This window comes from Haliaeetus leucocephalus, unplaced genomic scaffold (assembly GCF_000737465.1).
Source record: "Haliaeetus leucocephalus isolate CR32 unplaced genomic scaffold, Haliaeetus_leucocephalus-4.0 Scaffold195, whole genome shotgun sequence".
NCBI lineage: Eukaryota > Metazoa > Chordata > Aves > Accipitriformes > Accipitridae > Haliaeetus > Haliaeetus leucocephalus.
Window position 1 is genome coordinate 8,354,907 of NW_010972631.1, and position 17,664 is coordinate 8,372,570.

Genomic DNA, 17,664 nt, shown 5'->3' on the forward strand with positions numbered 1-17,664 from the left:
CTATCAGAGTGCTTATTCTGTAATTTGGGAAATAAACACAAAACTGTCAGTCCCAAGTTACAACGTATCTCAGATTTGAAATACCCATCTCTTTCCTTAGTACAACCCCCAGGATATCCTAGCTCCCTCAACCTTGTTCCCCAGCAGATTTACTTATTCGTGTCTCTCTATCTCCCTCACCTTCTCCTTTTTTTTTTTTTTTGGGGTGGGGGGTAATGAATATCACACATTCAAGAGCTTTTTTGGGGGGGTGAGGGGAGCTGCTGCATCTTTGTGTGCACACCTGTGGTCAGCAGCAATCTGTGAACAGTAACATTTGCTTGTGTAGCTGTGATGAAACGATTACATGTATTGCAGTTTGAGATTTCACTGTGCATCCCTTAACAAGCACACCGGGGCAGACACCTGCTCCATATTGAAGTCCACATCCTTCTATCCTTAAGGCCATCCAAAACAGCCAAAACTTAAGTTTAGTGCAAGCCTGTCTGCTGCAGTCACCCCTCCCAAATGTAGCACTGATTGATACACTTCTTTGCCTCTTTCATATCCACCTTTCAGAACATGGTTTAGTGGGCATGGTTGATGGTTGGACTTGATGATCTTGGAGGTCTTTTCCAACCTAAATGATTCCATGATTCTATGATCTTCTGGCTGCCAAGACACAGGATGACACTACTGCTTATCTGTTTTTCATCATAGTTTGGAAAACTCATTACTCTCTCCAACATCTAGAAAAGAAAGAGCTAGACCAGCCCAGGAGAGTCAAGGTTTAGTACTGTGTTAACTACAACATTATCGCGTGACAATCTTTAACTGTGAAAATAAGGTTCATACTGTAGCCAAATGGGGTCTTCTACACTGAGAAAAAAGGGCAGTGAAGAGCTGGATTTGCTCCTCTTCCCCTTTCCAGCTGTTTCAGAGGATGTAAGATCAGACAGTGCAGGATCAAGGCAGAGACTTCTATGCCACCTCTATAGGATTCAGATGCTGTTTGCCCTCTCCCCTCCCTTTCCATTGTGCCACTGGGGAAAACGCAGAGAGGAACAGCCAGATGTTCCAGGTGGTGGGATCAGTGCTAGAAGTGGCCAAGCAGGCCCTTGATACCAAAGAGTGCAGGGAGTAAAATAAGACTGCCTACCATCGTGTTTGCTCATCCCAAATGACACTATGCAGCCTATGAGATTATGCACCTATGTGGTTTATCTTAAATACTGGAGCAAAGTTTTCTAAATGCTGTCTCCGATACTACTATATATAATATGCATCTGCACAGCCACACACACACACATACCAGGGAGATCACATACTGCCTGAGGACCGAAAAGTTATCCCTACCTGCCAGAGTGTGGTACTGAGGAAAAACTACAGAAAAATACCAGGGAGGTTTCCCAGCCAAGAGCAGCTGCTGATTCAGCAAAGCGGGAACCTTTACACATTCAGAGCACTTTCCATGGTTTTGATTAAGGTCTCTGCGGTACAGTGATCTCTTTGCCCCAGTTGTTCTCCTTTCTTCTCATCTGCTCAGTCTTTTAGCTGTACTTGCACCCTCGCCTCAAACTTCAACACCCTTTACTCTTTTTTCTTTCCATTCAGCTGATTCCTTTCAGCTCCATTCTTCACCCACCCAAAAAGCAGAGACGCCACCTTTAATTAAAAACAAAAACACACAAACACAGACCATTCCCTCAGGCACTGAGCCTGCACAGATTAATATGTACATGCACACAACCTCCAATATGTCAGGCTGGAGATGACAAGGCTGGACAGACGCAGGGGACATGGCACCCTGCCTATAAACCTTGAGACTAACACAACATTTAGTGCCGCCTTATAGCTGATGTACTTGTGCTCTTTATACCTCATCTCCCTTTTGTCTGCTTACTTTGTTAGGAAGGTAAAACTCCTGGTGCGGGGCCTTTCCACAGCCCTCTGTCATACAGCTCCTGTGACAGCAGGGGCCCTTTCCTAACCAGAGGAAGCACTCTTCTTATAAATAGTAAGGTTAAAGCAAATTCCAAATATTCAAAGGCCTCAGAAATTCTAAGACTGAGAGTGTTAACACAGCAAATTATTTTGAAAAATAGTAATTAGCATTACTACCATCAGGTTTACGAACTCTAAGATGTGGCTGAGCCAGGTTTCCAAGTCCTCTGCTACAAACAAGGAGGAAACCTAACCACCGTCCTTCCTGTTAAACCAGACCAGATCTCTAACATGGACCTACCTTTCAATGAGAAGCTTAGGGACAGCCCAAGAGTAGTTAGGTAATACTACAAAACGCTGAACGTTGAATTCAAATGCACTGAGGTGTCCAGTTCCTTCTTCGGTCAAGCTATCTTGTGTTTCTGGATGCTCTAGCTGTACCATCTGAGCCTGCCAAGATCCAGGAAAGCAGCTCTCCCAAGCCCCAGACATCTGAACCTAATGACTCAGACCCCTCTCTTCACAGTCATGAGGCTGGCTCACGCTCCGAGCATTTCTGAACCTTTGTATTTTCTACTTGCCTTCTATTTATTTATTTTCACACTGAAAATAAATGTTCACCTCCTCCTGATTTGTGTGCTTAACCATCTCCAGTTCAAACCCAAAGTGAAACAGACACATAAATACACAAGTCCCAAGTCTGCTACCAAAGGATCCATCACTTTTCATTACCCAATTCTCAGTGTGCAGAAGTGCTATTTTACGCTTGTTCTGCACTAGACGAATAAGCAGCTGCATCGCTCACAGCCAACTTCCCAGCTCCCATCCCAGCTAATTCCAGCCTTCCCCTCACATCTCTCCCCTGTCATACATTCCTCCTCTGTCTGATCCCCACAGACCTGCCTACACGCCCTCTGAGTCCAACTTTTTGTGCCTTAAGGGATGTGTACTTTCTTACAGTTTCTCGCTCACTTGCTGCCTACTTTCCCCTTTCCTGCTGTCCCTCACAAGGCTATAGCCCGCATTCTCATCTTCTCCTCTCATTTTTCCTCTCCCACGGCAACTAAGCAACCATAGTTTTTCTAGTGAACAGCCTTGCCAGCACAATGCAAAATGCCGACCATTTTGTAGTCTTTGCTCATTAATCTGGTGGTTACCTTGTGAGGACATTTAAAACACCTTAGCTAGCACAAGACTCAGGATTAACACAATAAAATAAAATAAGGATTTTATCAAACAAAGTATCTCATTTTCATTGATGGCAGTTTAATGATAATTCACATTGAAAAGGTACTGCTTCTCATGTGGAGGGAAACATGCTTTTGCCTCAATAGCCGTAATATTATTTGAGAAATAAGAGATCCCTGAAGGAAAGATAGCGATCTCAAAAATCCTGCAGGAGGGATCTGGAGAAAGTGGCAGGCTGTTGCACAGGTCTGAAAACACAATCAGACCCATCGACTGAGCTGAAGCTCTTGCCATTGCTCTCTACGTCCAGCAATGAAACCCGAATGGCCCAGGGACCGCTTCCAGCTGAGAAAATACCCACCCACGATGTGCCCGAGGGATCTCTGTGCCAGTCAGCTACAGATACCACCGCCTGCTCCCGAGCTCCCTCCACTCCCTGCTGCCTGCTGCTGCAAAACCTGGTTTAAAACAGCAACCAGCTTCCCACCCTTTCCCCCCTCCTGAAGACAAGGAGGGGTACCACTGGACTTCTCCAATAGTAGCAGACACCCGTGTTTAGACAACGAAATCCCCTCCTGGGAGACACGAGCACAATTTCCGTGCTGTCACCGTATGTCCAGGGACAGCCCAGACAGACCCTCAGCCACAACTGGGTAGTGTTTTGTATCTCTGAAGACCGACCGCAGTTTGTCCTCTTAGCAATATTTTATGAACTGAGCATGACATTTGCACTGAACAACACTGCAGTTCCCTTACAGTTTTGCAGGAAGCTCACCTTAAACAGAAATGCAATTTAATATGTATAAAATGGGTCTTTAACTGAACTTGATTTGTCTAGGACTTTCTTTTATCAATAGCATGATTATAATGCCTGGAATGAGAGAAAAAAGGAAAAACTAAAATATTAGAGATTGAACTCTGATGTACTGGATATATTGTATATAATAGGTATGATATATATGTAATATACATCAGTGTAACCACGACGATTTAAACATCTGGAAGGTAAGTAAAGTTGAAAGCCTTACTGAAAAATATATTATGAGATAAAGACACATGCACCATAAACTGGCTTAGAATTCAGCTGGGAAGCACCACAGTATTATGGAGCGTAATTTGATCTGTCTTCTAGTGAACAGACAGTAGTAGTACTTCTCAGGTTTACAAAATGTAACAAAAAATATTTGGGGAACTAATAAAAAATAGGAGGCTGACAGCCCTGGGGTGCAGCTCTCTGAAGGACAAACATCTTGATATCAAATAAGAAGGGCACAACTTCACAGTCTAAAAAACTGCAGACTGGTAGATTCAGGCAAACTATGGTAACGCACAGCAAAAAAAGCTTTCCCGTACTCTCAGTGGCCTCAGCTTTAGCCTGGAGGAAAAACTACTTTTCCTTTTCCTTCAGGGAAAACACTTTTAATTTTCTTGTTCATTCAATTCTTAGCCTCTGACAAGGGAGTCAAAAGGGTGGCAGTTGCTGAAGTCACTTATTGATTTTCTTGGTTTATTTATGAATGCCAGACATGCAAGGGCCTGTCTTCAAAATTTAACACCCGGTATTTTACACCATTAAGTAAATTGCCAGGAAGACTAGTTCCTTTCCACCTCTGCAACTTTCACATAACGAGCGAGCTGCCCTCGCAGAAAGTTCATTGAACTTTGGCTTTCATAGAAAGCTCTCAAATTTAGGGCCCCTCCGCTAAAGCTGTATGTGGAAGTTCCCTGTCTTCCCCACTTTAAGAAGGCTTTCTTCTCTGGTCTCAGTTGACCTCCATTTCTCTACCAGTACACAGGAAGGAAAGCTCCACTTTAGAATACATACAGTAGGAAGCAGAGGGAAAAGTAAAAAGGCACAGTATGAGATCAACGGGAGGGTTTTCAAGGGTAATCCCATGTACAATATGTTGCAGTAATCCAACAGAAGGTGACAGAAACCATGAATCACTCTGACAAGGTCTTGATTTCAGAGAAATATGGCAAACACTTAAATGCAGACAGAAAAAAGCATACTTGACCATAAATTCTGCAAGGAGAGAGCTGAAAGCATTGCCAAACTGCAAACCCTGTAAAAAATAAGAGGACAAACCCCCTCCATAATAGGAAGCACTACCGTTGCTGCTGTTCTCCTCAAGATTCTTCCCTCATATTGTTAACTTCATTCATTTTACTTTACCTCAAGGAAACCTTGGCTTTTTTACTTTTGATCCCATCCAAGATAAATACCAGGAAAGAAAGAATCAGATGACCTTGGTTGGATGAAAGAGAGAGCACTGTCCCATCTGCCGTGTAACTAGAACTCCCCAGCTCCTTTTCCACATGGCCCGTTTAAACCCGTTCAGACAGGGACAAGATTAGAACTTGAAACAGCCTCACCAGAAAAAGGGATGTTACAGGTGAACAAACCTGTAAATATACTGCTGATTCCCTGAAGTGGTTAATCAGTCCAAACGGGTCCTGCTGAAAGTTATTTTACAGTGAGTGCTATAATTGTTTGAAATAGACTTTTTTAAGGGAGGATGTTTTGCTTTAAGCTTATTTAATTTTACAAAAAAACTGCAAAATAAATTATAAAGAGATTTTGCTTATAAACATGAGAGCTTTTAAATTTAAAAACTACAATCAACATCAAATCATTTAAAAACACAAAATACAAGAATCATAGCATGTTAGTGAGGTTCTATATTCTTAAAATAGATTTCTCATTAAAAAATCAATATCTAATTTTGCTCTGAAATGTAAGAAAAATGTACTGTGCATTTAATCTCAAAGGAATTTACACACTTTTTACATATACACTATCAGAATCAAATCATATAACTCTGCAATCTCCACCTCTGAGTGAATACAGTTCCTTTCTATGAGTGTATTGAAAAACAGCTTTTTGGAGAAAACAAAGGAAAACAAAATACACAATTAAGACTGCAGGAAATTAGGGGTATACAGAACAAAAAGTAATTTAAAAAAATACAGATACAGCTTTTAACAGTGAAAAGCGGGGGGGGGGGGGGGGGGGGGGGGGGGGGGGGGGGGGCGTTGCAGAAGTGTAGGTAGCCATGCCTTGGTTTCACTCTTCGGAAATTTACTTTCTACGTAAAGCCTGGGGAGTAACTGAACAGTTACTGAATGAATTTGAGAAAAATGTGTTTCTTTCTGCAAAATACAAGACTTGCAGGGATGTACCCCATCTAAACGGACTCAGCAACACTTAAGTCTTATTCCAGTTAACAGATGTGCTTACAGTGACACTTGTTCCAAGACAGAGATTCACCAAAGTTAATCAAACTCAGCAGAGGCACAGGACCACAGCAATACAATGTTTTGCTGGTCCATGGCAGCAACTTGTTCAACTGTGTCACCTGTCCCCACGATATGACTGCAGGTAAAATTGTTCCCAATTTTCAGCTCCTGATCAAATTTCGCCAATGCACTTTGCATATTTTAAGGAATGCTAAGCAACATAATGTTGCAATTAAAGTCCCTAAAACAACTTGTACATATTTCCGTACAGCCTGGTTCCATATTCTTAGGCACAAGCACACATACACATACAAAATCTCTTCTAATTCTCATCCATAAAGTGCAAACCCATTACCCTGATACTTTGCAGGTGGCATCCAGGGCCAAAATCAATACAGTTAAAGTAGGATGATCTAGAGTTCTCATAAATTCTGTCCTTTCTTCTCAACTGCCTAGCCTCATGCACCATGCACTCCATCAACCAGCTGCCTTCCTGTTCTACATCCATAGCTAAAAACACATAGACAGCAGAACATAAAACTGTATCGCTGAACTTTGTCATGCAATGTCAAAATTTTTGCAATAAATAACAGTACCAAGGAGACTTATCACCTCAAGTAACTAAAATACTCATAGATTGTTCATAACCTTTTACCGCTCAAGCTTTCACATTATGTTTGCATCTACATCTGTGCAATTTCATTTAATCAGTACAAAATTTAGTCTCCTGATGTCAAATGTCAAAATGACTTCTGAAGTTAATACTGCAAATATGCAAAAGTGCAATGACTTTATTTTGAAAATAACTTCATATGAAAGGCTAATTAAAAACCTAGAGAATAATGAATATAAATGAAAAATTACTCCAACTGCTCTCTTAGTACATGCAAGTGCTAAAGAAATTGTGTAAAGAAAAGATATTAGAAAGCTCAGACAGCTACTACATCTGCTTTTGCATAGGTCTTGATGCTTTTTCCAAGATCAATGGAATCATCAAAAGAAAACAGTTATACTAACAAATCACGGCTCAAAACACAACTAAACATATTCAATCATCCAGTTCCAAAATGGCCTTTTGTTACATAAACTGCTTCATTGTCATTTCTCTCAAAATTCCTATTACTAATCATTTGATCTGTAGAATACTTCCACGTGATTAAGACATACCAATGCAAATAGCCCACAGTTAAATCTGTTTGTATAGTATAGGACTGTAGGTTTGCTAAATATCTGGAAAGAGAATTGATGTATCAATATAAAAATTACAAAATCCTAGTTTACTGATAGGATTTTGAAGCCTTCACAGTACATTCAAAAACTTTAGAATTAATATATATTTTACAAAAATGTAGACAAAATCTTCATGAGCAGTGGCTACAAAATTTCTAATGCTTGCTAGGCTCATAGGCCAAACTAGGTTTGTAAAAAAATGTAGTATCTTTTACTAGACCTGCTAGTGTAAGATGTAGACAGAATTTGGGGTACATAATTTCTTTGTTTGACCAATTCAGAGTATGCCATATTGGTAACCAAGAGAAACACTTGAGAAGACACTGCGCACTTCGGTCATTCAAGCATGTGAAGACTTCCATTAGCAATTCTGAGAACAAACAGAGCTCTCTGTTTCTTGCTAGAAGAGTAGTAGACTTTTTCTCTGCAATATAATAGTACTCACACTAAAATAGCATGGTTGGGCTGTGTTCCATTCATGAGAAATGTCCTAATGAATTTCACATAATGAAGTTTAAAAAAATAACTCTCAATTAAGGACCTCAAAGTAAATAACTGTATTTTGATGCAACGCATTTAAACCACCACTCTAACTAGAATTTGGCATTTATCTAAAGCCCAAAATACAGAGAAAATTAGTCTTTGGTTACACCCGAGATCCTCAAAAGTTGAAACAGTTCGTTTGCTAGATCCACCACTGTCACCACTAAAAAGTACAGCTCTATCTGCTAGGTTCACCCCTGATCAAAAAGCAACTTTCAGGGCATACACTGATCTTCAGTGATTCCAAGATGGTTTCATATATGAAAGACAGACCAAAAAATTAAGAGATTTCAAACACTACCCATTTTTATTACAGATACCTGAAAGAAACATATACAGACAGACAGGCTCCCCTATCTTCAATAGTATTAACAATGCTTATCATAAGCAAAGCGCACAAAGTCCTGACACTGAAAATAAGGCACACAACTGATGTGAACAAACTCAGAAATGAGTGCCAACGTAGATGTTCTAATTCACTCTAGAACTGTCTGGAAACAGCTATTCATCGTGCCGTGTCTCTTCATGCCTCTGAAGTGGCAAGTGTATGAATGGTTTTGTGCGTGTCATTATTCTGAAAATTGCAACTAGCTTTTCTTGCCTCTGTAACAGTGCCAGAGAATATATTTGGAACATGGCTTTCTTGTTTAAAACTCTCTCTGGACATAAGTATCTCATATGAAATCAAATTTTGAGGATGATTACTTCAGTTTAAAGTATAAAGAATTACAACGCTACCCTATCACACTGTGCAAATTGTCTTACCTAAGTAACTATTAAAGCAAACTTATAGTGGTATTCTTTTCTGCTGTTTGTTGTGAAAACCAAAAATAACTCTGACTAACATTTGCTGCCTAGATTCCAGCAACACCATAAACATTGCATAATATTTTACCATATCTGTGAAGTATAAAAGAAGGGATAAAACAATTGTAACTCTTGACAGTGCAGGATCTGACAAGCTATCTGCATCCTTACAGATCCAATATATGGATCTGACCAGGGTAAATCACACAGCCCTGATCAGGTGTAAATCACTCCAGTGATTGTAAATTATATGCAAGTATTTCCAAAAAACAGAATGAAACCACTCTGTGTTTGTAACTGATTACATCGGATTTTCTTATATGTTTTATTACCACTGGGAATTAGAGTCAAACTATAGGCACGCAAGCTTTTTCCAGCAAAACATAATTGCATGCCAGTATCTATTAATTAAAACTGGTAGACCCAGGGGAGAAGAAAAATGCAGCAGGTACCAGTGGGTAGAGTGAAGAAGGTAAAGTTGGGTAGAAATTATAACTGGCTCTAACTATTGGCAACCAAAAATAAAATTTTGAATTTTGTCATTTTCCACCTTCAGTAATGCCTGCCTCCCAAAAAGGCTGAATACAAGGGCAGCAGTATTTTTAAATAGCCCTTTCTTAAGATATTAAGTTCAAGTCTTAAAATGCTTAGTAACCGCCTGATGAAGGAAGCACGCTACATGTTTGTTAGTTGCTTTCCTGTATCCAAGGTTGCAAAAAATTCTTCACATGAGTCTTCAGAAATAAAAGGGCATTGACAAGACTGAGAATTTCAAACCTCTCTTAATGTTGTTCTCCCTCTGCTATTTTCCAGAAAACCAACCAACAGGAGGGTACCCTTCCCTTCTAGAGAAGAGGTCTCTTCTGCATAATTCTTTTTAAGATCTGGGTTTATAATAACTCTGTACTTTGAGAAGTTCCTGCGCAGATATCATGTTCTTTCACCCAGTCTTTGTCTTCACCCTTCTGCAGGGCACAGATAATGCCCATGAATTTGTAGACTCACAGACTACTCAGTCAGAAAGTATTAGTGCAAAAGCCAGGCATGAAGCTTTGGCGGCTTCTTATATCAAGTGGAGAACCACGTGGGAAGATGCATGCACAGAAATAACGCCCTGTGCATTTCAATAAAACCACTGAAACTGGGGTCAGAAAAGAGCTCTGGACAAGAGCTTGCACTTCAGACCTTCTGAAATCTCAACATATGCCAATCTGAAGCCCATGTCTAGAACATGGTAGGGATGTTTATTACTGCCTGTCATCGCCTATGACCTCCCGCTCTTCTATAGTTTTTGAGGAGATTCCTGTGAATCTGCTATTGTCTGCTGACAGTCTCCGGCTCCTGCCTCGGCGGTGAGATGGCCCCCCAGCAGGACAGTCAGTGACTGTCTCATAGTTGCCTTACCGCGTGACTGTGTGCAGTTGTGAATACATTTTGTCTGTATATAGTAGTCTCCTTGGACTACTCAGTCCACCTTCCTGCTTAAAAATCACTATCAATTCTCTGAATTTCCCTGCAAGTCATGAAAACCCTCCTTGCAATTCTGAGGTCACCACAGTTGTCTCCTTTGATCAGGACACCCTTCTGGCCACACCTGCCCTCTCAGAGTGGTGAAAACTTGAAGCCTCAAATGCTGTTAAATTCTTTCTGATGTTTCCATTGGCCAAAAGGCAACAATAGTTTCTGCACCATTCAGCCCTCTCTCTCCCTCTCTGAGGGCCTTGGACAGTAAAGAGGAAGGGGCTGGAAGCAGTGACCACAAGCAATCCTCCCCCCGAATGATTCAGACTGATTTGACAACACATTAGATACTGGTCTCCCTCTTAAGCTTTAAAACATTCAACAAAGGGACAACATCAAGTCCAGCACAAGGAGAGGAATAATCCCATGCACCAGTACACGCTGGGGGCCAACCAGCTGGAAAGCAGCTCTGCAGAGAAGCAACTGAGGGTTCCTGGTCAACACCAAGATAAGCATGAGCCAGCAATGTGCCCTTGCAGCGGAGAAGGCCAACACCATCCGGGGCTGCATTGGAAAAGCATTGCCAGCAGATCGAGAGAGGTGATCTTTCCTCTCTGCCTCAGCACTGGTGAAGCCACATCTGGATGCTAAGTCTAGTTCTGGGCTCCCCAGCTCAGGAAAGACATGGACACGCTAGAGCAAGTGCAGTGAAGAACTGCAAAGACAGTTAAGGGACTGGAGCATGTCACATGAGGAAAGGCTGAGAGAGTGGGGACTGTTCAGCCTGGAGAAGAGAAGGCTCAGGGGGATCTTAACAATGTGTATAGAACCCCAGTGGGGAGGAGTAAAGAAGACAGAGGCAAACTCTTCTCAGAGGTGCCCAGTGACAGGACCAGAAGCAATGGACACAAACTGAAACACAGGCAATGCCATCTGAACATCAGGAAACACTTCTTACTGTGAGGGTGGCTGAACATTGGAGAAGGTTGTCCAGAGAGGCTGTGGAGTCTCCATCCTTGGAGATATTCGAAAGCCACCTGGACACGGTCCCAGGCTACCGGCTGTAGGTGGCCCAGCTCTGAGCACGGGGTTGGACTAGACAATCTTCAGACTCCTGCAGTCCTCCAGGAGTAAAATCGTTTCACCACGGGTTTGTACACTCAAGTGTCAGGATCAGGGCTGGCACTGCCAGGGAGACGCGCAAGGCAGTATTCGAGCAGTCTGTCTGGGTGATTCTAGGGGCGTAGACCACCCACGCACACAGCAAGTGACCTGCACTCTGTTCCCTGCTCCATCACAGAGCCTGAAACACCGTGGGTCCAAACCACTTTAAGTACAAAGGAAGAAATAAAGGCTTTCAAGCAGCAGAGGTGAGGGCATCCTCCATTCCTCCTGCTCCACTGCACAGAAAGTGAGATTCATGGGACCATGGAAAAAATAAGCAAGAGTCTGACTCGGAGGAGGGAGTCTTGGTATTGTTTATCTATTTTATCCTTTAATTCCTTGGTGCCAAATGCACAATCAGTTCCCAGAACTCTCGATTCCTCCTTTGTCTTCTCAGTGGGATTAAAGATAGGCTTTAAAATCTTTATCCTAAAGATAGGATAAAGACAGAGTTCCTCATGATGGCCGCTTGACTCTTGCTTTTATTTCTGCAAAGTGGCCCAGTTTCAACAGAAGGGATGAAGAATGATCCTACCTCTCCCTTCCCTACTGCTTATGGGAAGGGCAGTTATCATCAGGGGATTTACAGCATTCAGGCTAAGAAGGTCTTGGAACCCTACTTCCTTATTTTGCCCATAAGCACTATACAAAATAAGGGTGGCAGCAGCTGTCACTGTGTTTTGAGCAGTATTCAATGTTTTCTGGCAATGTTAGGTGTGGTCCAAGTGTCAGAAATGGAGAGGGAAACAAACTGCCTCCAGGAAACTGGTTAAGAGCACATGCCTCCTGGACAATCTGTTAATCTTCAGAGTTACACAGCTAGCAGTTCAGGCTGGAAGCTTCCAGGTGCACACAGGAAATTATATAGGCATTATCTTGCAATCTCTGAAACAGAGATTCTCACCAACTGCAAGTGACTTCAGGATTTGGCAGCCCTGAAAAGCGAGAGGCTCCAATATCCCTGTTAATTCTAGAGACCTGAACTGTACTAAAATCAAGTTTGTCTACCACACTAGATGGTCAAAATAGGGTGTTAGGATCAACTTCTCCCTAGTTATTAACTGCCACTCTCATGGCAAATCTTGAAATAACTCTCTTAAGACCTGGGAAGGTTTCAAGTTCCTGCTAGCCTCTCTGCTGAAGCTACTCTATGAAACTACGAAGAACCTCCTGTGTCTTCGAGTTAAGTTTCCTACTCTTGCCACTACCTTGGCAAACAATCTCCTTCAGTCTTGTTAAACCCCATCAGAAGGGCAGTAAGAGCTTTTGTCCCCACTTAAACTTGCTCCAGAAAATGAGTGCCGTGGTAACTAGGAACCTTCTTCTAATTTCTGGCCAAAATTTGTCTAAGGTTTATTTATAGCTGTTCCCCCTTTGATAAGATACTGTTCCAGCAGGGGTGGAGAAAAGTACATTGGCTGTCCCAATGCATGGTCCTTTGGGGCTGTGAGAGCGCACAGAAGAACAGAACTGGAACTCAGCTAGCTGTGTTCACAGCTGCCGTGGTTTGCACTTAGTACTTAACTAACCCAATGAGATAAGGCACACAATTGCACATAAGCAAACTTCAGCTTAAGTACATACATATATATATTTCTGTGATTTGTCTACGACTGAAATTTGCTGTATATTAACTGGGGTTGTTCAATGTCAAGGCACCCTATAGCCTGAGACAACTATATTGTTTGTGGGTATCTAGTGTTCAAATGTACACTTGAAACTATTTTTCCTTTAAAATGTTTTTTGCCCCCCATTTTTGCAAATGATGGTTTGTTTCTCTCTTCAGCCTCACTGAAAACTTTCCCTCTCACACTTCTTCACAACTTGTTAGTCATATCAGTCACCTGTAAGGCAGCATCTGGACTTCAGGCTAGACACATCAGCCACTCAACATGAACCTCTTCCCTTTCAGCTACAGGAGTACCTACCATGTAAAACAGGAAAAAATGCCTCCAATGTGAATTAGTCTGCAGAGGAGGCCATGGCACATTCTAGCAGTGTCCTATGCAAACATTTATTCATACAGGAGCAGCAGAAGCTTGGGTCAGTGAGGCCGAGCTCCAACTAAGAGTTGCTAGAGACTACAGTCTTCAGAGATACCCACAAAATCTGGCATAGCCAATGTGATACAGGGAAAACAAGAGTGGATGAGAGTTGAGTCTACCATGGTAAAGACCTTCCTCCTCAACAGACTGCTCTCCATGCTGCTGTCAAAGATGTGTCATGCAGGAAGGTGAAGCTCTCCCAGCCACAGAGGAACAAAAAGGCAAAGCTCTGAAGCCCCAAAAGGAGATCGTTCAGCTGGGAGGGAGGAGGACCTGCTACCTACTCCTAGCCCTCTCGGTATTTGAAACTTCTCTGACTTTTAAAAAAGGCTACATTAACAGCCCTGGGTAACCAGAAGCATGCAGCACAAGAGCAAGACAGCTCCTTTGCCAGGAGAGCTCTTCCTAGTGGGCTTGACATTGAGTTAGGCTCCTGGGCCCATAAAGTTTTCATTCTTCTATGTATGGGGAGCCAAACTGTTTCCACTAAGTTATAATGTAATGGCACTCGTCTAGGACACAATTTCTTCAGGCCAATAAGTGTACGGGGCTTAGGTAACTGCTTCCTAACTGCCAGGCTATTACACCTAAGGTAGCTGGAAGCAGCAATACTGCCTGTCCTCTACATGTTAGGAAAGCGCCCATCGCTGTGACACCAGCACTTTGAGTTCAGCACTGAGTATCGATAGGCATTATAGAGGTACTGTATTAGCGTCGAGTCTTTTAGAGGACCTAAGCATATGACTACGTAGTTTGTGACTCTCAAACAGGCCTAGGTGCAAGACAGAGAGCAAGCAATTCAGCAGCCAAGACACTCACATGCTCTGGTCCTATATGCCCCGGACACACAGGAACACACAGCTTCTCAGGTGCACCATTACGGAAAGATTTTGTGGACTGCACTCAAGGTGCCTCAGTTTCTACTTGGTGCCAGGTAAGCATCGGCATGCTTATGCGGATTTGAGTCTTCAGTGCCATACACCGGATTGGGACCACACTTCACTGCACAAAGGCATATAGATACGCTCTCAGGACTACCTAGTGACACTGCCCCTATTACAGCAGGAATGCAAAAGCCATCCTTGGACGTAAAGGCAATTTCAAGGCAATCAGCTAACAATGTGTTCCTCATGCCAAGGTACACCTGTTTGCAAAAAAAGCAAAAGGAGGAACCTTCACAAAAGCCCTAACTCCTCACCACATTGCTCCAAGGTATTCAACAGGTCACAGGACAGCAGAATGCTCCCCTTCCCCAAACACCACACACAGCAGTTTGAAATCTGATATTGGATGGGTGAGGGGAGGATGAGGTCTCTGCCACCGACCAGGTACACCTAGAAAAAGAAAGTCAAAAGCCAGTACAAGTTGCATGCCTTTATCCTAAGGGTGCGACAAACTCCGTTAGCCCCAGACTGCTGAAGGAAACTCAGTGGGCCAACAAACTGACAGATAGGGCAAGTTCCTGGAACGAGACAAGCAGGTGGTTTCAAACCGAAGCATGCATTTCTGCCACTCTCCAGCGCAAGCAGCAAAAGCATTATGTTGTCCACAGTCCTGCTCCCTGTAACAGTGCCCTGCTCCCAGGCTGGCACGCTGCAATACGCGCTGATGTCAGCATGAACTGGCAGAGAGGGTTTACAAGAGGGCTGTTAGCTCAGGGTCAGCAACGGGGCTCAGGAAGACAGAGAGGTACAGACCCGAAGGAGAGGGACACAGCCTCCTTACCGATGACCCTCATCTTTTCCACTTCTCCTCAAATCCATGCAGTCTACTCACAGAAACACCTCAAATACCCTTGGATCCACAATTTTAAGACCATCATGTGAAGAATACAGTAGTTTAACCGATAACTCTTCCTACAGTTTTCTGCCATGAGGAGTGCTGGAAAGGAAAATTACAAGTACTGTTTTGGAAACTTTTACTGCTAACTATCAGGACATCCAGAACAGGAGAGAAGTGCTGCATCCTTTTTAGCCCTTATGATTCATGAGACAGCACACATCCGGCTGCAGGATTGAAGGTAGCATAGTTTGCAACACAGATCAGCTTCACTTCCAGGGGACATCACAGATTTGCATGTGGGTGTTACAGACGGAAACATTTCTCTGCCAGGTGGTTTTAAATGAAAACCGGTGGCTATTTCGCTGAGACATGGGGATCATCAGAAAAACTTTTACTGAAGATAATAGGAAGGGATGGTGACGATATCTGACTTTTATAATATAGCTGTGTCATCTGGATAGCACCACTGCATATTTGTAACAAACCTCTACAAAATTATGGAAGTAAATTGTCTCAAAATCCAATCTTATAAGGGTTACTCTCTGGAAAGATGTGTCTAACTCTTGTCCCAAAAAGGAAGTAAATGCTCAGCATACAGAAAAGGCAAACAATCTCAGACAACCTAGCGGATCTCTGTAAGAGTCAAATCATAATCCATATGAAAACTATTTGCTGTGACCTAATTTTTGAAAACCAACGATACAGCTAAAGTGAGTATACAGCTTTGTAAGTTTCCCAATGTATTTTCTATTAATTTCTGGCTCTTCATTTAAAGAAAAAAAAATCTATTTAAAATCACAATTTCTCAGACCAATAGAGAGCCTAGACTGCTATTCTCATGATTTGAAAGAACTGTTGTAAGGAAATAAACTTTTTAACTTGGGTATCACAAACCTTCGAAGATAACATAAAGTAATTTCAAGTTGAATTCACAATTTTTGACCTCTTCTAAAAACTGTATTTAAAGTGTCTTAAATTCATTTAGTAAAACTGCTGAAGATTCCCATAACCTCACAGAAAAGGAAGCATCCGTCCAGAATTCAGAAATGCCAATACAAAAGAAGAGCAGAAGAAAAAAATGGGGAAAAAAAAGAGGAAAATTTATCCTCTACCCCATGTTAACAAGAACAGGGCTGAGAAATTACCATCTGTACCAACAAAAGTTCATTCTCGCAGTGACTGTAAGATTTATAGTACTGCTCTACCACACGATCACAGAACCAGTAATCTTCTTCACAGAATAAAAGCGAAATATTTATAGGGAAGTAGCTGTGCTGGAGGACGAGGAATGGGAGAAGGATAAATGTAGTTTAGAGCCTTGGCGCTATGCCTTTAATTTTCTTCTGATAAATAGAAACCGAGGAGGGATCCTTCACTTAACGTTTTCCCACATTGACTAACACAACGCATTTTCACAGAACATTTCTCCTCTCAACCACCCCACCTCCAAGACTAACCACACCCCAAGCGTAATGAACAGCAACGGCAAACTGAACTCTCCGTCTTGGACCGAGATCCAAACACCGCGGTCCCAGCCAGCTCCTCGGCGATACGCAACGCTAGCAGCTGGGCCTCGGTACCCGCCGCTGCAATCCCCTTTAGTAGCCCCTGTAAAAATTCAGAGCCAGGCACCGACGGGAAGGGACAGAGACAGCAATATAGTGAAAGGCTGTCCCGGCTGCAGCACGCACAGCGCGCGGGGCCGAAGTCGGGAGCCTGCGGGGGTTTGGTCTCTCCATCCGTCAGAGAAAGCCGCGGGGAAGAGCTGGCACCCGCATGGCGCAAGTGGGTGTTATTTCCGATGCTGCCAAAAGAAACACCCAGATCACATCACACCTCCAGAGCGTCCCTTCCAAGCGCAGGTGTACGCAACCAGAAGACCGTGAGGTAAGGATACACCTCCCCTGGCAGGGAGGGTCTGGGTAACGTCAGAGGTTTGCACTAGTCCAGTCACCTCTCCTACCGTTTTCCCCCCCGGAGCAAACAGGCCTGACGGGTAGTCAGAAGAGGAGAAACCCTGATTCTCCTCCACAGGCCACAGCTTCAGTCTGTTTATTCTCACCACTCGCAGCAGGCAATTCGGTAACGTTACGTTTGAAGCCTCCTATTGACGGAGGAGGCTAGAAAATGTGGTCACATGTGCCGTTTGGCAAGGATGGGGCGGGGGGGGGGGGGGGGTAGGAGGGGTGGTGAGGGGGGGCGGGGGGGGGGGGGGGGGGGGGGGGGGGGGAGACAGAAAAGGTCCACAAGAGGCTGTGGGGACCTGGTCGCCAAACATGGC

At 43.1% G+C, this 17,664-nt stretch overlaps 1 protein-coding gene across 3 annotated transcripts in view; it reads right to left on the reverse strand.

Annotated features, from left to right (window-relative positions):
* The window catches only part of RIMS1 (regulating synaptic membrane exocytosis 1), a 336,006-nt gene that overhangs the window by 318,036 nt on the left and 306 nt on the right, over window positions 1-17,664 (reverse strand). The gene's annotated exons all lie outside the window — the stretch shown is intronic.